The following is a 22,826-nucleotide window of genomic DNA, read 5'->3' on the forward strand; positions in this document are numbered from 1 at the left end:
CCAGCCCCTCGAAGCCACCACATTTTCCTCACCTGGCTGGAAGGCGGCATGGAGTGCCGACATTGTTATGTGCCTTGGTTACTTCCAGCTCTCCCTCTGGTTTGGGTCTCTCTTTCGACACCGTCAGCGCTGCACTGAAACACGATCAACACTTTGTCAGGTAGTGTCTTGGCTGTTGGCTAGCTTCGCTGCTCTGAAATTAGCTTGCCTTTTTTTTTGCAGTTACTCCCTGGCTTGGCTATAGATAGGTGCTCTTCGGTTACTATTTGCTAAAATCTATTGGTTGTAGATTTTTTTTTATATTGCTGCTACTGCATGGTTATTATAGCTGCTACATGACTCGCTTTTTATTGCATTTTGGCTTTGTGTGTTCAGCGCAGTTGGGTACATTTTTTGTCTTCCGTTTATTCGTACCTGTACTGTACAAATCACGGAACGGGTAGGGTTTGAACCTATGTCAAGTGAGTCCTAAAACTCATAGGTCAGTGCGTTAATCACTCGTTTACTAATGTACTTTACGTGGCTTGGTTTTTTAACTGCCATGTAATATCTGAAAATTTTGTTTCTATAGATGATTTTTTAATTGTAGCTGCTAGGAGACATAGTTTTAGCTGCTGTGGAGCTTTTGTTATTGCTGCTAGGTGACTTAGTTATAACTGCTACGTGGCTTAGTTGTTGCTACTTCGAGGCTTAGTTACAGCTACTACATGGCTTACCATTCTATGCAGATTCATTTATGCTGGTGGGGCTCTTGATCTAAGGAACTGGACCTCTCCTTCAGTTTCTTGAATCGAGCCCTACATTTCTCCTAGGCACTGAATGACCTCCGGGTTTAGCGCTCCCCATAAATATAATAATAATAACTTTGTGGTTTAGTAGTGGATGTTACATAGCTTAGTTATGACTGCTACACGACTTAGTTCTACTTGCGACATGACTTAGTTAATTATAGTTGCTACGTGGCTGAGATATCTACATAGTCATTACATCCTGGCCAATCCGACATTTATTACTGTAAGTGGTGCAGGAGCTTCTTGAAATCTGCCTATATTCTGGTAATATTTGCTATATCTGTTGGTGGAAGGTAGAAAAGGTTAGGACCACAGATATTGACGGTACTTTATACATGTCTGTGGCGCCCCTGCTCTTTATTGGTATATTCTGCATAACCTTTCACATTTCTACCTCCAGTAAGTTATGGCAGTATGTAGTGTGGGATCCGTCCTTCAAGTATTTTCCATGTTTGTATATTATCAATTATCTCTCTCTCTCTCTCTCTCTCTCTCTCTCTCTCTCTCTCTTCTTTCCAAAGATACTTTCCAAGGGCCACAGACGTTACCAGTAGTTTAGATGATTTATTGACTTCGCAGTCCGTAAATGACCTCTGAACATTTTCCAGCTTTGACATTTCTCCTGCCTTGAAATAGGCTATTAAGTACAAGAGTACAGGTGACTTGAAAATCATCTGTATGACTTCTGTTTGAAGCTTTCACAGTCTAACCTTTCATTTTCTTGGTCTTTGATACATTTGCCTTACTTTGCTTTCTAAACGATAGGTCATTTGACATAATTATTGTTAAGTCTTTTACACGATCCTTTCGTTCTATGATATGATCGGACTGCGTTTTGTATCCTGTACTGATGTTTAAATTTTTTCTCCCGCATCTAATTAGATGGAATTTGTCACCGTTAAACATTATATTATTTTCCACTGTCCACTGGAAGATTTTACTGATACGTTTGTAGTTTTTTCTGTATCTTTCGCTAATGTAGATTTCATCATTATTTTGATATCAAATACAACTTATGTTTTTTATTTGTCTATAAGACACTGTAAAGGAACCGGAAATTTTACTTGCAGTATTGAACGTTTTTACGTTGCTAAGGCTGTTTACGATCTGTTTATTACAATTTTACTTCATTTTGTATATTTGACTATCACACCATGGTCACATTTATCAAATTTATTTGCAGAACCTATGCACTACTTTTGTGTATATATTTTGGTTAATGTCTCGTATTTTGCCGTAACAGTCTAATAGTTGTGATAGGCAGGAACTGTTCTAAAACAAATCAGCTCAATATAGTTACATGCGTGGATTTCTATAAAATTGGTACTTTGCCTTCTTCGCACCCTCAGAAAGATTTTGTACGATAAGTTCTGCTGGCCTGTAGTTTCTTGCTATTATCCAACAGCCTCGTTTGTGTTACAGAGCAATATGATTTTTTAGGACCTCTGGAATTTCACCAGTGTTAAAGATCTTATGGGCAGGTATATATATATATATATATATATATATATATATATATATATATATATATATATATATATATATATACACCCACAACAACCACTGTGAAAAAACAGCGAAGTTCCAAGCGCATTCGTGACTTCTTACATTAACAAGGAACTATAAAAGCAAAACATCAACAGGAAGGCATATAAAGGGAGCAAGACTACACTTGACAATCACGTCACCACAACAAGACATGATTGTGAGGTATATTCTTGCCTCCTTCCATTATATGCTTTCCTGTTGATGTTTTGCTTTTTAGAGTTCCTTGATAATGTAAGAAGTTACGAAAGCGCTTGGAATTTCGCTATTTTTTCACAGTGGTTGTTTTTCATATTGTGATATCACCTGTTTACTGTGATCTTATTGCATATATATGGATTTGTCAGTTAAAATAGGAGAGGAGAGTTATTAAATGGAGAGTTAGAGATATCGGGAAGATGGAGGGAATATTTTGAGGAATTGTTAAATGTTGATGAAGATAGGGAAGCTGTGATTTCGTGTATAGGGCAGTGAGGAATAACATCTTGTAGGAGTGAGGAAGAGCCAGTTGTGAGTGTGGGGGAAGTTCGTGAGGCAGTGGGCAGAATGAAAGGGGGTAAGGCAGCTGGGATTGATGAGATAAAGTTAGAAATGTTAAAAGCAGGTGGGGATATAGTTCTGGAGTGGTTGGTGCTATTATTTAATAAATGTATGGAAGAGGGTAAGGTACCTAGGGATTGGCAGAGAGCATGCATAGTTCCTTTGTATAAAGGCAAAAGGGACAAAAAAAGAGTGCAAAAATTATAGGGGGATAAGTCTGTTGAGTATACCTGATAAAGTGTATGGTAGAGTTATTATTGAAAGAATTAAGAGTAAGACGGAGAGAAGGATAGCAGGTGAAACAGTGAAACATATAGGTGAACAGTATTTAGATAAAGCAGTTATGGATTTGGAAAAGGCATATGACAGGGTGGATAAGGGGGCAATATGGCAGATGTTACAGGTGTATGGTATAGGAGGTAGGTTACTGAAAGCATTGAAGAGTTTTTACGAGGATAGTGAGGCTCAGGTTAGAGTATGTAGGAAAGAGGGAGATTATTTCCCAGTAAAAGTAGGCCTTATACAAGGATGTGTGATGTCACCGTGGTTGTTCAATACATTAATAGATGGGGTTGTAAGAGAAGTGAATGCGAGGGTCTTGGCAAGAGGTGTGGAGTTAAAAGATAAAGAATCAAACACAGTGGGAGTTGTCACAGTTGCTTTTTGCTGATGACACTGTGCTCTTGGGAGATTCTGAAGAGAAGTTGCAGAGGTTGGTGGATGAATTTGGTAGGGGATGTAAAAGAAGAAAATTAAAAGTGAATATAGGAAAGAGTAAGGTGATGATAACAAAAAGATTAATTAGGTGACGAAAGATTAGATATCAGATTGGAAGGAGAGAGTATGGAGGAGGTGAATATATTAAGATATTTGGGAGTGGACGTGTCAGCAGATGGGTCTATGAAAGATGAGGTGAATCACAGAGTTGTTGAGGGGAAAAGGGTGACGGTGCAATTAGGAGTCTGTGGAGACAAAGAACTTAGTCCAAGGAAGCAAAGAGGGGAATGTATGAGAGTATAGTTTCACCAACGCTCTTATATAGGTGTGAACCATGGGTGATGAATGTTGCAGTGAGGAGGAGGCTGGAGGCAGTGGAGATGTCATGTCTGAGGGCAGTGTGTGGTGTGAATATAATGCAGAGAATTCGTAGCTTGGAAGTTAGGAGGAGGCGCAGGATTGCCAAAACTGTTGTTCAGAGGGCTGAGGAAGGGTTGTTGAGGTGGTTCGGACATGTAGAGAGAATGGAACGAAACAGAATGAATTCGAGTATATAAATTTGTAGTGGAGGGACGGCGGGGTAGGGGTCGGCCTAGGAAAGGTTGGAGGGAGGGGGTAAAAGAGGTTTTGTGTGCGAGGGGCTTGGACTTCCAGCAAGCATGCATGAGCGTATTTGACAGGAGTGAATGGAGACAAATGTTTTTTAATATTAGACGTGCTGTTGGAGTGTGAGCAAAGTAACATTTATGAAGGGATTCAGGGAAACCGGCAGGCCGGACTTGAGTCCTGGAGATGGAAAGTACAGTGTCTGCACTCTGAAGGAGGGGTGTTAATGTTGCAGTTTTATAAACTGTAGTGTAAAGCATCCCTCTGGCAAGACAGTGATGAACTGAATGATGATGAAAGTTTTTCTTTTTCGGGCCACCCAGCCTTGGTGGGAATCAGCCGATGTGTTAATAAAAATAAATAAATAATATATATATATATATATATATATATATATATATATATATATATATATATATATATATATATATATATATATAATGTCGTGCCGAATATGTAAAACTGGTCAGTTAGCAAGAGCTCATTTAAAATTAAGTCCTTTCTCAAAATTTCTCTTGTACGTTTAAAGATATATTTTTTTCATTAATGTTTATGTAAAAATTTATAATTTTGCACCAAAAGAAACTTAGAAAACTTACCTAACCTTATTATAACAAGAACAATTTATTTTAGCCTAACCCAGCTAAATATATTTTAGATTTGTTTACAGTAATTTAATACTAAACAAACACAGTGAAATATATTTTTTTCGTTAGGTTCAGAATGATTTTGGCGAAATTATTGCATACACAAATTTTCACTTGTCCTATATGGCAAGATGAGCGTTGCTATTTAAGCCAAGATCGCAAGTTCTGCCTATTCGGCACGACATATATATATATATATATATATATATATATATATATATATATATATATATATATATATATATATATATATACATATATATATATATGTATATATGCACACATACACATACGCAGTCATGCGTCATTTATCGATGGGGATATGTACCGAGAATTGCGTGGTTAGGCGATTTTATCGTTGTACGAGCATCATAGATTGTACTTCTACAAACCTAGATGGTATACCCTGCTACGCACCTAGACTTTTTTTTATCATAGATTTGCTCGTAATGAAAACGTTTCGGAGCTTGCTGAGGTTTGCAAAAGCTTCTAAACCCTTCACTGTGAATTTTCTTTGGGGTTATTTTTCTTTTTCTTCTCCTATAGGAGCCATGATGAACACAAGATTAAAATCAAGCACTTTTTTAGTAAAAAGAGTACACTCTAGAATAAGGATAAAATGTACAGGATAGTAAACACATAAACCAGCAACAAAGTTGTTTGTTATCATTATCATGTATTATATACTGTGCATAATCGTATGTGCTATGCTTTCATACAACTGGCAGTGCAGTAGGTTGGTTTACACCACCATCGTATATGCGGTCCATCGTTGACCAACATATTTATGTGGTCAGTCGTTGACCGAAACGTCGTTAAGTGGTCCGTCGTTATGCGATACATGACATATATATATATATATATATATATATATATATATATATATATATATATATATATATATATATATATATATATATATATATATATATATAATGTCGTGCCGAATAGGAAAAACTTGCGATCTTGGCTTAAATAGCCACGCTCATCTTGCCATATAGGACAAGCGAAAATTTGTATATGCAATAATTTCTCCAAAATCATTCTGAACCTAACGAAAAAAATATATTTCACTGTGTTTGTTTAGTATTAAATTATTGAAAACAAATCTATAATACATTTAGTTGGGTTAGACTAAAATAAATTGCACTTGTTATAATAAGGTTAGGTAAGTTTTCTAAGATTCTTTTGGTGCAAAATTAAAAATTTTTACATTAACATTAATGAAAAAAATATATCTTTAAACGTATAAGATAAAATTTTAGAAAGTACTTAATTTTAAATGAGTTCTTGCTAATTGACCAGTTTTACATATTCGGCACGACATATATATATATATATATATATATGTATATATATATATATATATATATATATATATATATATATATATTAAAAACAAACACTCTGAAAGAATAGAGAAATTCCAATCGCTTTCGTGACTACTCACATTATCAAGGAACTATGAAAGTAAAGCATCCAAGGAAGCTATATAAGGGGTCTGGCCAGCACCTCACTATCAGATCCCATAACTGTTAAACACGTGACGCGCGGCGACCCAACTTGGATAGGTCCTTTGCACAACTCGCCCACAAACTATTCTACCCAAGAAAATTTAAAAATTGTTATTTGTCCAGTGTATTATTAAATTCTTCCCAAATTCTATTAATTATAATGGATCTAATTTATATAAACCAAAGGAAATATTCATATTATTGTCAAAACTGCTTTTTATGAAACAAGATTCAATTATATTCCTGTCGACCATGGACTTGCTTGATACTACTTTCTCAACTTTTTGAAAATCAGTTGGATGGTTAAAATCTCTTACATGAATAAATAGAGCATTGGAATCTTGTCCAGTTCTAATGCTATATTTATGTTGTTTTAATCTTAGTTCGAGATTTTTACCAGTTTGACCGTAATAAACTTTATCGCCAATTTTACAAGGAATCTTATAGACACATCCATCAGCATTTTGGGGGGAATTCTTTATCAAAAGTTTTTTTACTGTATCAAGATTTTTTAATACAACTTTAATATTAAAAGTCTTAAGAAGAGAAGGCATATCAACCAAGTTTTCATGGTAAGGGAGAACCAACATATTTTTAGTTGAATAAGGCTGGTTGTCCCTTTTTGGATTATAAAAAGTGTTTCTAGCAACTTTAAATGATTTATCAATTACATTTCTTGGGTATTTTAAATCTTTACCCATTTCATAAATTTTGGATATTTCCTCATCTATGAACTCAGGACTACAAATTCGTAAAGCTCTCAAAAACATTGATGAGAAAACAGACAGTTTGACTCTATCTTGATGCGAGGAATAATAGTGGACATATGAACAGTTATTTGTAGGTTTTCTGTAAATTTTAAATTTGAATTCATTATTACCCTTAATAATTAAAACATCTAGAAAAGGCAATGAATTATTTTCTTCAAACTCAACAGTAAAGTTTATAGAACGGGCTAAGCTATTTAATTTTCCAAGGAAATGGTGTATATCTACATTTTTGGGCATAAGACACAAAATATCATCAACATATCTGAACCATTTAGCTCTATTAGGGAGGATTGTGTTAAGCAACCTTGTTTCAAAAAATTCCATGTATAGGTTACTAAGAACAGGTGAAAGAGGATTTCCCATTGCCATACCAAACTTCTGAGTGTAAAACTTATCATTAAATACAAATTTTGCATCAACAATGCAAAGTTTAATAAGTTTAATGATAGTAGGAACTGGCAAAGGTAAATCATAGTTAACGAGTTCTTCAGATAAGAAACTTAAATCATCAACAGGAACTTTCGTAAACAAGGAAGTAACATCAAAACTAACCATGTTAAAATCATTTAAGTCAGTCAATGAGCTTAATTTATCAACGAAGTCTATGTTGTTTTTAACATTAAAGTTAGAAATTTTGCCAACAATAGGGCTCAAAATATCAACAAGCCATTTGGATAATTTATATGAAACTGACCCTATGGAGCTAATAATTGGTCTGACTGGATTCCCTGGTTTGTGTGTTTTTATTAGTCCATACATGTAAGGTAAAGATGGATTAGTGGAAGTCAATTGTTTGACTAATTCATCTTTGCCTTTCAGTAGAAGTTTTATTGTTTTATTGAAATTGCTGTTAACTTAACGGTTTCTAGGGGATTTTTCCTAAGTTTAGAATAGGTTTCAGTATCATCTAAGAGATTATTAATTTTTTCTTGGTAATCATTTTCTTTCATAATTACTATTGCATTTATTTTGTCTGCTTTAGTAAGGCGCAAATTTTTATTGTTATTAAGTGTATCATAAGACTTAAAGAATCTTTGAGGGCAATTGGGAATGTTTGGTTTTAACATAGAGCTATATACCATTCCTTTACTAATATTAATTTCATCAGAGGATAAATCAGAAAATTTTTCAAAGTTACAAAAGGCTTTTGCAATTTCAACATTATTAAGTTTTTTTGAAGTTGCAAAACTTAGGCCAAAACCTAGAGCAGCAGTTGTATGTTTGTCTAAAATTTCATCTGATAAGTTAATTACAAAATTGTTATTAGCATGCTTTGTCCAATCACTATTTTCAATTAAAATGTCTAATTTTGTTTGTAGTTTGCTCTTGAGTTCATTACGAATTCTTCTGAGTTTATTATAGCAATGATCCAACATACTGTGTTTCCATTCTGATGGAATGGCCTGATTAAAAGAGTATTTTTTGTTTCTCAATATTTTGAATGCTTCCTTCTCCTGTATTTTAGTTATTTCAATATGTTTCTGAAGAATAATTCTCATAAAATCATCAAAAGGACGATCTCTCATGTCAAGGAGTCTATTGGGTAAAAGAGACTTGGGCAGAACTTGTTCATTTAAACAAATTTTTTAAAAATTAAGTCGAATTTTTAAATTGTGGGACTTGATCAGTGCAGAAGAAAACTGTGAAACAAAAGATATATGATTAGGAAAGCTTATCGAGAATATCGAGAGCTTTACGAATTTGTAGTCCTGAGTTCATAGATGAGGAAATATCCAAAATTTATGAAATAGGTAATGATTTAAAATACCCAAGAAATGTAATTGATAAATCTTTTAAAGTTGCTAGAAACACTTTTTATAATCCAAAACGGGACAACCAGCCTTATTCAACTAAAAATATGTTGGTTCTCCCTTACCATGAAAACTTGGTTGATATGCCTTCTCTTCTTAAGACTTTTAATATTAAAGGTGTATTCAAGAATCTTGATACAGTAAAAAAACTTTTGATAAAGAATTCCCCCCAAAATGCTGATGGATGTGTCTATAAGATTCCTTGTAAAATTTGCGATAAAGTTTATTACGGTCAAACTGGTAAAAATCTCGAACTATGATTAAAACAACATAAATATAGCATTAGAACTGGACAAGATTCCAATGCTCTATTTATTCATGTAAGAGATTTTAACCATCCAATTGATTTTCAAAAAGTTGAGAAAGTAGTATCAAGCAAGTCCATGGTCGACAGGAATATAATTGAATCGTGTTTCATAAAAAGCAGTTTTGACAATAATATGAATATTTCCTTTGGTTTATATAAATTAGATCCATTTATAATTAATAGAATTTGGGAAGAATTTAATAATACACTGGACAAATAATAATTTTTAAATTTTCTTGGGTAGAATAGTTTGTGGGTGAGTTGTGCAAAGGACCTATCCAAGTTGGGTCGCCGCGCGTCACGTGTTTAACCGTTGTGGGATCTGATAGTAAGGTGCTGGCCAGACCCCTTATATAGCTTCCTTGGATGCTTTACTTTCATAGTTCCTTGATAATGTGAGTAGTCACGAAAGCGATTGGAATTTCTCTATTCTTTCAGAGTGGTTGTTTTGCATATTTTGAAATCACCTGTTTACTGTGATCTTATTGCATATATATATATATATATATATATAATATATATTATATATATTATATATTATACATTATACACACACAAGAGGATTGTGCTTCATTCAACTTGGATCCTTTGGATTGTTGGATTCTCCTTCAAAGATGCTCCCTCTGAAGACACAAGCAAGAGAAATGATTGTTTGCAAAGCCACTTTTACACCTTCAGATAGAGTATTTAGCATAGCAGATTTTTTTTTTTTACTCTCAGCATAACGCAGCTATAATCTTGAACTTTACCTGAGCGTTTTCTGATTAAGTGCTACCCAGAAATTTATGAAAACTTCCACGCTTGAATCTTATTATTTTCGTTATTTTATACTGTGTGAAATAACTCATTTGTAACATTGTGCAAAAATTCACTGCAACAATTCTAATTTTGCTCAGTGGTGTACTCGTTTAAATTATATTGAATTAAAAAAATATTAAGAATTATGCCTAAGATCTAACAATAAAGTACTTTATGTGAAACTAGGCTTATTTAGCGGAATAAATTGTCTAGCAAACCGACAAGTTGATAAATGAGATACTTCCACCTTTCTCTGTATTGCACTGAAGAAATTACTTGCTGGCGAAGCGTTTCCAGGATGAAGATAACCAAATGTTGCATAAGTATCTCACTTATCAGCTTATTTAGTCACTTGTAATCATCGTGGATGTTTGGCTGGTTCGTTGTAACAAACATTACGCACAAGTTCCTCATCTGTTGGACTCTGATTGAAACTGTAATAAATAGTATTCTTGAGTATTTAAATACAAAATGTTAAATAAAATGTATGCTCATTTTTCCAACATTTAACAATAACTTCAACATTAGTAGTAATTGAAAAATATAATTTAATAGAAAATATCAAATTATTGTAATTGTAAATGAAATTTTGAAAAAGTAATTGAAATTGCAAATGACTTCTATTCATATAATTGCTCCAAGACTGAATATGAGTGGTGTGTGTGTTTGTGTGTGTGTGTGTGTGTGTGTGTGTGTGTGTGTTTGTGTGTGTGTTTGTGTGTGTGTGTGTGCGTGTGTGCGTGTGTTTGTGTGTGTGTGTGTGTGCTCACCTAATTATACTCGCCTAATTGTGGTTGCAGGTTTCGATTCATAGCTCCTGGCCCTGCCTCTTTACCGGTCGCTACTAGGTCTACTCTCTCCCTGCTCCATGAGCTTTATTATACCTCTTCTTAAAGCCTTGTATGGATCCTGCCTCCACTACAGAAGTACTTCCTAACTTCCCTGTAGCTCATCTGAGTTTTCATCTTCCAGTTATGACCCCTTGTTGCTGTGTCACACCTCTGAAACATTCTGTTCCTAGCCATCATGTCAGTTCCCCTCAGTATTTTATGTTATCATGTTTTCCCTATCCCTCCTGCTCTCAGTGTTGTCAGGTTGAGTTCTTTTAACCTTTCCTCTTGAGACAACCCCTTCAGCTCCGGGACTAGTGTTGTTGTAAACCTTTGCACTTTCTCTAATTTTTTGACGTGTTTGACCAGGTGTGAGTTCCATACTGGTGCTGCATACCCCAATATGGGCCTGACGTACAGGGTGTACAGTGTCGTGAATGACTCCTTACTTAGATGTCGAAACGTTATTCATAGGTTTGACAGGCGCCACTATGCTACAGCAGTTATTTCGTTGATGTGCGCCTCAGGAGATGTGCTCTGTATGATGCTCACCCCAAGATCCTTTTTCTTGAGTGAGTTTTGCAGCCTCTGACATCCTAGGCTGTATCCCGTCTGCGATCTCCTTTGTCCTTTCCCAAGCTTCATAACTTTGCACTTGATGAGGTTAAACTCCAGGAGCCATTTGTCGGACCAGGCGTACAGCCTGTCCAGATGCCCTTGTAATCTTACCTGGTCCTCGTCCGCTTGTATTCTCTTCATTAGTTTCACATCGTCTACGAATAGGGACTCCTCTGACTATCCTTTCCATCATGTCATTCACATATACAAGACCACCCGATCTATAATTGACCTTTGTGGAACCCAACTCTACACATGCACCCATTCTGACACTTCGTCTCGTACCTACACGCGTTGTTTCCTTCTTGTTAAGTATTCCCTGATCCATTTCAGTACTTTCCCTCTTATTCCTACCTGCTTCTCTACCTTTTCAACCAGTGTCTTGCGTGGTACTGTGTCGAAAGCCTTCTTACAGTCCAAGAAGATGCAGTCTACCCATCCCTCTCTCTCTCTCTCTCTCTCTCTCTCTCTCCTGTCTTATTTCTGTTTTCTTGTCATAGAACTCCAATAGGTTTGTGATGCAGGATTTCCTTTCCCTGAAGCTGTGCTAAATATCATGTATGAGTCCATTCCTTTTTAGGTGCTCCGCCACTCTTTTTCTTGATATTCTCCATAACTTTATATACAACAAATGTCAGTATGTGTGTGTGTGTGTATATATGTGTCTGTCTGTCTCTATATAATTTTAACCGTGTCCATGATTTATAAAATAATTAAATGATCTGTACTACCCCTGGAACCTTGAGGAAATTAAGACCGTATCAGGGTAAACAACAAATTCAAACCGTGCAGTAAAGCGAAAAAGTAATGTGAAGGACCTGGGAGTGATAATGTCAGAGGATCTCTCCTTCAAAGACCACATCAATGTATCTACCGCATCTGCTAGGAAAATGATAGGATGGATAATGAGAACCTTCAAAACTAGGGACGCCAAGCCCATGATGATTCTCTTCAAATTGCATGTTCTCTAGGCTGGAATACTGCTATAGACTAACTGCCCCTTTCAAGGCAGGCGAAATTGCTGACCTGGAGAGTGTACAAAGAACTTTCACGGGACACATAAGTACGATAAGGCACCTAAATTACTGGGATCGGTTGAAGTTCTTGATTTGTACTCCCTTGGACGCAGGCGAGAGAGATACATGATAATTGTGGCATGCAAAGAGTATGTAACCTTTATTCGGTGCATGTACACACCCTCATTTACAGGCTATCTCCCCCAACCAGCGAACCAGGTGACTGAGAGTTGACGATGGGGCCCCGTCGTTCAACTAGTAACCAGGTTCCAGCCAATAAGATGGTGGTTTTGGCAATCGCAGAGGTTATGTGGGTACCACTCTCCTGCCTGCCTTTGTCATTCCCATTCTAGAGCTGGTTGAAGCACGGTCTGCTCTCTTGTGGCTTCTATTCTACCTTGCTTACCGTGGAGTGCACTAATACCTATCACTGTACATAGTGTATATAGTGTACATATTGCTGTTCTAAATTGGTGAAGGATAATATAAGTCAAAACTTTTCTGCTGTGTTTATTTTGCTCCCTTTACACCCAGGATAACAGGACATTTGAAATCTTGGGTTGTAATAATAATATACACTTGAAAAATCCTAGAGGGATTAGTACCAAACTTGCACACGAAAATCACTCCCTGTGAAAGCAAAAGACTCGGCAGGAGATGCAACATTCCTCCAATGAAAAGCAGGGACGCCACGAGTACACAGAGACAACACAGTAAGTGTCAGGGGCCCAAGACTGTTCAACTGCCTCCCAGGACACCTAAGGGGGATTACCAACAGACCCCTGGCTGTCTCAGGAAGGCACTGGCCAGGCACCTAAAGTCAGTACCTGACCAGCCGGGCTGTGGTTTGTACGTCAGTTCGCGTGCGGTCAACAGTAACAGCCTGATTGATCAAACCCTGATCCACCACGAGACTTGGTCTCAGACCGAGCCACGGGGGCGTTGACCCCCGAAACTCTCTTCAGGTATACCCCAGGTATACCAACAGTAGTGGATCACTGAATGGAGAATTTAGTAGCGCTGACAGATGGCACATTAATAATCAATAAAATATATTGTACAGTTCCCCACTTTATCAAATTTAAAAGTTATAAATGCTTTTCATATTAAAGTGAAGTCTTCAGTAATTATATTTTCACAAACTTGGACAAAAAAAAAAAAGCTGAGATTTCATATAAAGGAAATTTTGAGAACCTCTTATCCTAATCTGGCAAACTATAATATAGTTTTCAAATATATTGACCGAGAAATGTAAAAAAGTTGGTATGCAATATAAACCAAAATTGAAATAAGCAGCTTGTTTGTTGTGTCTACCAACAAACTGCTGTGTGATGTCTACCAACAAGCTCCTGTGTGGTGTCTACCAACAAGCTGCTGTGTGTTGTCTACCAACAAGCTGCTGTGTGTTGTCTACCAACAAGCTCCTGTGTGGTGTCTACCAACAAGCTCCTGTGTGGTGTCTACCAACAAACTGCTGTGTGTTGTCTACCAACAAGCTCCTGTGTGGTGTCTACCAACAAGCTGCTGTGTGATGTCTACCAACAAGCTGCTGTGTGGTGTCGACCAACAAGCTGCTGTGTGATGTCTACCAACAAGCTGCTGTGTGGTGTCGACCAACAAGCTGCTGTGTGATGTCTACCAACAAGCTGCTGTGTGGTGTCTACCAACAAGCTGCTGTGTGATGTCTACCAACAAGCTGCTGTGTGGTGTCCACCAACAAGCTGCTGTGTGATGTCTACCAACAAGCTGCTGTGTTGTGTCCACCAACAAGCTGCTGTGTTGTGTCCACCAACAAACTGCTGTGTTGTGTCTACCAACAAGCTGCTGTGTGATGTCTACCAACAAGCTGCTGTGTGGTGTCTACCAACAAGCTGCTGTGTGATGTCTACCAACAAGCTGCTGTGTGGTGTCCACCAACAAGCTGCTGTGTGATGTCTACCAACAAGCTGCTGTGTTGTGTCCACCAACAAGCTGCTGTGTGATGTCTACCAACAAGCTGCTGTGTGGTGTCCACCAACAAGCTGCTGTGTGATGTCTACCAACAAGCTGCTGTGTGGTGTCTACCAACAAGCTGCTGTGTGATGTCTACCAACAAGCTGCTGTGTGGTGTCGACCAACAAGCTGCTGTGTGATGTCTACCAACAAGCTGCTGTGTGGTGTCCACCAACAAGCTGCTGTGTGGTGTCCACCAACAAGCTGCTGTGTTGTGTCTACCAACAAGCTGCTGTGTTGTGTCTTCCAACAAGCTGTTGTGTGGTGTCCACCAACAAGCTGCTGTGTTGTGTCTTCCAACAAGCTGCTGTGTGATGTCCAACAAGCTGCTGTATTGTGTCTACCAACAAGCTGCTGTGTGGTGTCCACCAACAAGCTGCTGTGTGATGTCTACCAACAAGCTGCTGTGTGGTGTCCACCAACAAGCTGCTGTGTGGTGTCTACCAACAAGCTGCTGTGTGGTGTCCACCAACAAGCTGCTGTGTGATGTCTACCAACAAGCTGCTGTGTGGTGTCTACCAACAAGCTGCTGTGTGATGTCTACCAACAAGCTGCTGTGTGGTGTCTACCAACAAGCTGCTGTGTGGTGTCTACCAACAAGCTGCTGTGTGGTGTCTACCAACAAGCTGCTGTGTGGTGTTCAACAAGCTGCTGTGTGGTGTCCACCAACAAGCTGCTGTGTTGTGTCTACCAACAAGCTGCTGTGTGGTGTCTACCAACAAGCTGCTGTGTTGTGTCCACCAACAAGCTGCTGTGTGGTGTCTACCAACAAGCTGCTGTGTGGTGTCTACCAACAAGCTGCTGTGTTGTGTCCACCAACAAGCTGCTGTGTGGTGTCCACCAACAAGCTGCTGTGTGGTGTCTACCAACAAGCTGCTGTGTGGTGTCTACCAACAAGCTGCTGTGTGGTGTCCACCAACAAGCTGCTGTGTGGTGTCTACCAACAAGCTGCTGTGTGGTGTCTACCAACAAGCTGCTGTGTGGTGTCCACCAACAAGCTGCTGTGTGGTGTCTACCAACAAGCTGCTGTGTTGTGTCCACCAACAAGCTGCTGTGTGGTGTCAAACAAGCTGCTGTGTGGTGTCTACCAACAAGCTGCTGTGTGGTGTCCACCAACAAGCTGCTGTGTGGTGTCCACCAACAAGCTGCTGTGTGGTGTCCACCAACAAGCTGCTGTGTGGTGTCCACCAACAAGCTGCTGTGTGATGTCCAACAAGCTGCTGTGTGGTGTCTACCAACAAGCTGCTGTGTGGTGTCTACCAACAAGCTGCTGTGTGGTGTCCACCAACAAGCTGCTGTGTGGTGTCTACCAACAAGCTGCTGTGTGGTGTCTACCAACAAGCTGCTGTGTGGTGTCTACCAACAAGCTGCTGTGTGGTGTCTACCAACAAGCTGCTGTGTGGTGTCTACCAACAAGCTGCTCTGTTGTATCTACCAAGAAGCTGCTCTGTGATGTCTACCAACAAGCTGCTCTGTGATGTCTACCAACAAGGTGCTGTGTGGTGTCTACCAACAAGGTGCTGTGTGGTGTCTACCAACAAGGTGCTGTGTGGTGTCTACCAACAAGGTGCTGTGTGGTGTCTACCAACAAGGTGCTGTGTGGTGTCTACCAACAAGGTGCTGTGTGGTGCCCACCAACAAGCTGCTGTGTGGTGTCCACCAACAAGCTGCTGTGTGGTGTCTACCAACAAGCTGCTGTGTGGTGTCCAACAAGCTGCTCTGTGGTGTCTACCAACAAGCTGCTGTGTGGTGTCCAACAAGCTGCTCTGTGGTGTCTACCAACAAGCTACTGTGTGGTGTCTACCAACAAGCTACTGTGTGGTGTCTACCAACAAGCTGCTCTGTGGTGTCCACAAACAAGCTGCTCTGTGGTGTCCACCAACAAGCTGCTCTGTGGTGTCTACCAACAAGCTGCTCTGTGGTGTCTACCAACAAGCTGCTCTGTGGTGTCTACCAACAAGCTGCTGTGTGGTGTCCACCAACAAGCTGCTGTGTTGTGTCCACCAACAAGCTGCTCTGTGGTGTCTACCAACAAGCTGCTCTGTGGTGTCTACCAACAAGCTGCTGTGTGGTGTCTACCAACAAGCTGCTGTGTGGTGTCTACCAACAAGCTGCTGTGTGGTGTCTACCAACAAGCTGCTGTGTGGTGTTTACCAACAAGCTGCTGTGTGGTGTCTACCAACAAGCTGCTGTGTGGTGTCCACCAACAAGCTGCTGTGTGGTGTCTACCAACAAGCTGATGTGTGGTGTCTACCAACAAGCTGCTGTGTGGTGTCCAACAACAAGCTGCTGTGTGGTGTCTACCAACAAGCTGCTGTGTGGTGTCTTCCAACAAGCTGCTGTGTGGTGTCTACCAATAAGCTGTTGTGTGGTGTCCACCAACAAGCTGTTGTGTGGTGTCCACCAACCTTCTGCTGTGTGGTGTCTACCAACAAGCTGCTGTGTGGTGTCTACCAACAAGCTGCTGTGTGGTGTCTACCAACAAGCTGCTGTGTGGTGTCCACCAACAAGCTGCTCTGTGGTGTCCACCAACAAGCTGCTCTGTGGTGTCCACCATCAAGCTGCTGTGTGGTGTTCACCAACAAGCTGCTGTGTGGTGTCCACCAACAAGCTGCTGTGTGGTGTTCACCAACAAGCTGTTGTGTGGTGTTCACCAACAAGCTGCTGTGTGGTGTCCACCAACAAGCTGCTGTGTGGTGTCCACCAACAAGCTGCTGTGTGGTGTTCACCAACAAGCTGCTGTGTGGTGTCTACCAACATGGTGCTGTGTGGTGTCTACTAACAAGCTGCTGTGTGGTGTTCAACAACCTGCTGTGTGGTGTTCACCAACAAGCTGCTGTGTGGTGTTCACCAACAAGCTGCTCTGTGGTGTCTACCAACAAGCTGCTGTGTGGTGTTCACCAACAAGCTGCTGTGTGGTGTCCACCAACAAGCTGCTGTGTGGTGTTCACCAACAAGCTGCTGTGTGGTGTCCACCAACAAGATGGTGTTTGGTGTCCACCAACAAGCTGCTGTGTGGTGTCCACCAACAAGCTGCTGTGTGGTGTTCAACAACCTGCTGTGTGGTGTTCACCAACAAGCTGCTGTGTGGTGTCCACCAACAAGCTGCTGTGTGGTGTCCACCAACAAGATGGTGTTTGGTGTCCACCAACAAGCTGCTGTGTGGTGTCCACCAACAAGCTGCTGTGTGGTGTTCAACAACCTGCTGTGTGGTGTTCACCAACAAGCTGCTGTGTGGTGTCTACCAACATGGTGCTGTGTGGTGTCTACTAACAAGCTGCTGTGTGGTGTCCACCAACAAGCTGCTGTGTGGTGTCTGCCAACAAGCTGCTGTGTGGTGTCTACCAACATGGTGCTGTGTGGTGTCTACTAACAAGCTGCTGTGTGGTGTCCACCAACAAGCTGCTGTGTGGTGTCTACCAACAAGCTGCTGTGTGGTGTCTACCAACAAGCTGCTGTGTGGTGTCTACCAACAAGCTCGTGTGTGGTGTCTACCAACAAGCTGCTGTGTGGTGTCTACCAACAAGCTGCTCTGTTGTGTCTACCAAGAAGCTGCTCTGTGATGTCTACCAACAAGCTGCTCTGTGATGTCTACCAACAAGGTGCTGTGTGGTGTCTACCAACAAGGTGCTGTGTGTTGTCTACCAACAAGCTGCTGTGTGGTGTCTACCAACAAGCTACTGTGTGTTGTCCACCAACAAGCTGCTCTGTGGTGTCTACCAACAAGCTGCTGTGTTGTGTCCAACAAGCTGCTCTGTGGTGTCTACCAACAAGCTGCTGTGTGGTGTCTACCAACAAGCTGCTGTGTGGTGTCTACCAACAAGCTGCTGTGTGGTGTCTACCAACAAGCTGCTCTGTGGTGTCTACCAACAAGCTGCTCTGTGGTGTCCACCAACAAGCTGCTGTGTGGTGTCTACCAACAAGCTGCTGTGTGGTGTCTACCAACAAGCTGCTGTGTGGTGTCTACCAACAAGCTGCTGTGTGGTGTCTACCAACAAGCTGCTCTGTGGTGTCTACCAACAAGCTGCTCTGTGGTGTCCACCAACAAGCTGCTCTGTGGTGTCCACCAACAAGCTGCTCTGTGGTGTCTACCAACAAGCTGCTCTGTGGTGTCTACCAACAAGCTGCTCTGTGGTGTCTACCAACAAGCTGCTGTGTGGTGTCTACCAACAAGCTGCTGTGTGGTGTCTACCAACAAGCTGCTGTGTGGTGTCCAACAACAAGCTGCTGTGTGGTGTCTACCAACAAGCTGCTGTGTGGTGTCTACCAATACGCTGCTGTGTGGTGTCCACCAACAAGCTGCTGTGTGGTGTCCACCAACAAGCTGTTGTGTGGTGTCTACCAACAAGCTTCTGTGTGGTGTCTACCAACAAGCTGCTGTGTGGTGTCTACCAACAAGCTGCTGTGTGGTGTCTACCAACAAGCTTCTGTGTGGTGTCTACCAACAAGCTGCTGTGTGGTGTCCACCAACAAGCTGCTCTGTGGTGTCCACCAACAAGCTGCTGTGTGGTGTCCACCAACAAGCTGCTCTGTGGTGTTCACCAACAAGCTGCTGTGTGGTGTCTACCAACAAGCTTCTGTGTGGTGTCTACCAACAAGCTGCTGTGTGGTGTCCACCAACAAGTTGCTCTGTGGTGTCCACCAACAAGCTGCTCTGTGGTGTCCACCAACAAGCTGCTCTGTGGTGTCCACCAACAAGCTGCTGTGTGGTGTCCACCAACAAGCTGCTGTGTGGTGTTCACCAACAAGCTGCTGTGTTGTGTCCACCAACAAGCTGCTGTGTGGTGTTCAACAAGCTGCTGTGTGGTGTTCACCAACAAGCTGCTGTGTGGTGTTCAACAAGCTGCTGTGTGGTGTTTACCAACAAGCTGCTGTGTGGTGTCTACCAACAAGCTGCTGTGTGGTGTCCAACAAGCTGCTGTGTGGTGTTCAACAAGCTGCTGTGTGGTGTTCACCAACAAGCTGCTGTGTGGTGTCCAACAAGCTGGTGTGTGGTGTCCACCAACAAGCTGGTGTGTGGTGTCCACCAACAAGCTGCTGTGTGGTGTCCACCAACAAGCTGCTGTGTGGTGTCCACCAACAAGCTGCTGTGTGGTGTCCACCAACAAGCTGCTGTGTGGTGTCCACCAACAAGCTATAAAAACATGGTTAAAGTAGATAAGGATCTGAAGAGCGGAAAAATTACTTTCAAAGATAAAAAAAAGAAAGGAGAAAATGAAAGACTCTCTTATAAGTGGAAAAGAGGGGATATAACTAGTTACTAAGCTATAAATAGACATTGAAGAGTATTTAAAGATATATTAGAAGCTTCAACAGGGATAACAGTTATTTAAAGATATCTTAGAAAGAAGAGTATTTGAAGATATCTTAGAACCTTCAAAGGGATACTAGGAGGTTTTTCTTCGCAAGGAGTGGCGGAATAGTATAACAAATTAAAAGAGAATGTATTAAATGCAAATCTATTGGCAGTAAAGTAAAATATATGATAAAATAATTATTGAAGAGCGGACACAAAGAGTATAACTCTGCTGCTAGAGTAATGTGTTTAGGCCAGGCATCTTGCCACATGCCTAGTGGCATCACACTCGTGGAGATAGTTGAATGCATGAACGTAATGTGGTAAACAGGTAGTTGAATGCATGAACGTAATGTGGTAAACAGGCGGAGATAAGGAGATAAACAATGCTGTGGAAGCATGCCCAGGGACTGCTGTCTGCTTCTACTACAGTTTGTGCTGGGCACTCGTACTGCTCGTACCCCAGTTCTTGTCTCAGTTCTCCAGTGATACTTTGGTGGCTTTCCGTCTGCTTCAATCAATACTTCAGAGTTTGGGAAGATCAGAAAAGCAATATAGTATATAAAATGTGGATACAAGTGTGATATTCTAATGGACTTTTTCTTAAACATATATGTTCTTGAACATTCACGCTTGGATGTATTATACATATGAAGATAGATTATAGAGAACAAGCTAGTATTGGGATACCATTTCTCTCATGGTGGAACTTAATAAAGCTCTTCCCTGAACAAAACTTTGTCCCATATAAAGCTTATTCAGCATACTGAGTCTTCATACCTATACCTGTCGGCTTCAAGCCTATATCGTGTCTGTAGCAACAAGACGACAGCACTGGCGGTTTGCTTTTGGCGAGGAATCTGACGGAAATGTTTACATGTAATCAGATCATACGACACACTAGCGTTTGTACTTCTAGCGTTCCAACTGTGTTCAAGGGGAAACACTATAATAGGAAGTACCTCCAAACGAGTTTTTTCGAAAATAATATTAAATTTGTATTAAGTGTCTTAACAACTCTTTTGTTTCCGAAGATAACCGAGTAAATGTAATGTTTCCACGAGCTTTACTTTTAGAAATCACCTGAAAACCTGTAATTTTCCTAAGTGGCATCGGACATTAACGTCTCACCATAGAAAATTGAATTGTGTGTTCCGATGCACTTAGCACTTTTTTTTTCTTCACGAATTAGAGAGAATTAAACGAATTTATCTCATAACGTTATTAACATTTTTGCAAGTCACGACGTGAATCTTAGTCGAGGTAGAGCCCGTGGGCCCCAGTGCGTCTCATTATCACAAGATTACCCAGAGCTAATCTGGAAATGACACAAGAGGTGGCAGAGGCTAACTGTACAATATCTGACATCGAGTAATTTTCTCTCTGAATCCCCTGTTATTATTTCTTAAACCCGCCATTAAAAGCCAGCTGACAGCCATCAATTTCTGGGCGATTACTCTTTTTCTCGTGGGCTTAACCACCCAGCTGTACAGACGTTGAACTTGGCAAGCTGTATTAACAGCAGTGTTGTCGAGAAGTTCTATGGAGACTCGTCTATTTTTGAAAGAGAAATAGTTGCCCTTTCACTGAAGTTGCCTCTCTTATTACCACTGTCATTGTATAAGAGGATGAAATTATCAGAATATCAAAGAATATATGAAATATGCTGTAATATGGCCCCATTGCTTCTGTATTCAGATGAATGAAGGACCATATAGAAGATGCTGAAGCTGTAACTAGAGTCTGGCGTAACTCTCTTCAAGTATTCTTAAGTCTGCAGCTTATTTATAAAGAACTTCTGCCGACTACCGAGTTTCTGGAAAGTGTTGTGGCTAACACATGGTGTGCCTTAAAGGGATGTTAACACATGTTTAGTTCCTCGAAAAAATAACTAAAATTGATGCCTAGAGGCAGTGAGCCCACAAGACTGGAGCTTGGAAAGCAGGTAAAACGCTTGAGTACATCCTTAAAGTTGCACATTGAATATTTCCTGAAGATTTCAAGGAAACACCAATACACTGTTACCTGGAAACACCAGTTCCTGGCAGATTAGCACCCAGGAAGACCAGATTCCGGAAACAACCATTCCCAACAGTCTGATACCCAGAAACAATAGTTGCGGGAGACTTGTACCTAGAAACACTAGTTCCTGGTAGATTGATACCTAGTAACACTAGATCCCGGCAGACGTTGTAGCTAAAAATGGCAGTTTCAGCCACTTGGGTAATCGGAAAAACTGGTTCCCTGATGACAGGTAACCGAAAATACCAAAATGGTCTCTGGAATCACTGGTACTGGTAGAGTGATTCCTGGAATATTCGGCCGACTTGTACTTGAAAAGGTGTACTAGCACTTTAAAATAAAAATTAGAAGACTGGTGCCCGGAAGCTCAAATTATCCAATACTGATACCTCGAAACACAATTTCCAAAGCCTGGTGCCTAGAAGTACACATTCCTGAACTCTGGTGCCTGGAAGTACACAATCCCGAAGCCTGGAAAATCTAATTCCTGGAGACTGGTACCTGAAAGCACAAATTCCTGGAGGCTGGTACCTGGAAGCACAAATTCCTGGAGACTGTTGTCTTGAGAAATTCTCGAAGACAGATGTTTGAAACTTATATTCCTAAAGACTGATGTCTGTAAAGAAAATTCCCAACAGTTTAAGGAAGTATGACGCCCGAAGACTCACAATCGAATGAGTCTTATTAATGTAAGTTTTAATATTCTGAATACTGATATCGTAATCAAACATACACGGCAATCTTGCTATTAAAAATCCGTTTCGTACCGGAAGACTGAAACCTAAAAAAAAAAAAAAAAAAAAAAAAAAAAAAAAAAAAAAAAAAAAGTATACAATAAACTGTGGCTAGAAGCGCAAACACCTGAGATAGTTTTGTGGGTATCGGGTATGGGTGGGTGTTCGTGTGGAACGAGAAGTATTCGTTTATCAGCCAGATGGGGCCGTCGAGGTTCTGGTTGAAGGAAATTGGTTGCCTCTGCTGCTGCTTCGACTGCTGTCTTTCAAGG

The 22,826-nt window shown here is 40.5% G+C and overlaps 1 protein-coding gene across 4 annotated transcripts in view; it reads left to right on the forward strand.

Annotated features, from left to right (window-relative positions):
• The window catches only part of LOC128694641 (diacylglycerol kinase zeta), an 881,430-nt gene that overhangs the window by 273,929 nt on the left and 584,675 nt on the right, over nucleotides 1–22,826 (forward strand). The window contains exon 1 of one of the 4 annotated variants that reach the window (XM_070095877.1): nucleotides 20,234–22,825. The exons of the other annotated variants lie outside the window; for them this stretch is intronic. The gene's annotated coding sequence lies outside the window, so the exon portion shown is untranslated. Of the gene's footprint in view, nucleotides 1–20,233; nucleotide 22,826 lie in introns of those variants that run through there. 4 annotated transcript variants of the gene reach the window in all.

This window comes from Cherax quadricarinatus, chromosome 51 (genome assembly GCF_038502225.1).
Source record: "Cherax quadricarinatus isolate ZL_2023a chromosome 51, ASM3850222v1, whole genome shotgun sequence".
Taxonomy (NCBI): domain Eukaryota; kingdom Metazoa; phylum Arthropoda; class Malacostraca; order Decapoda; family Parastacidae; genus Cherax; species Cherax quadricarinatus.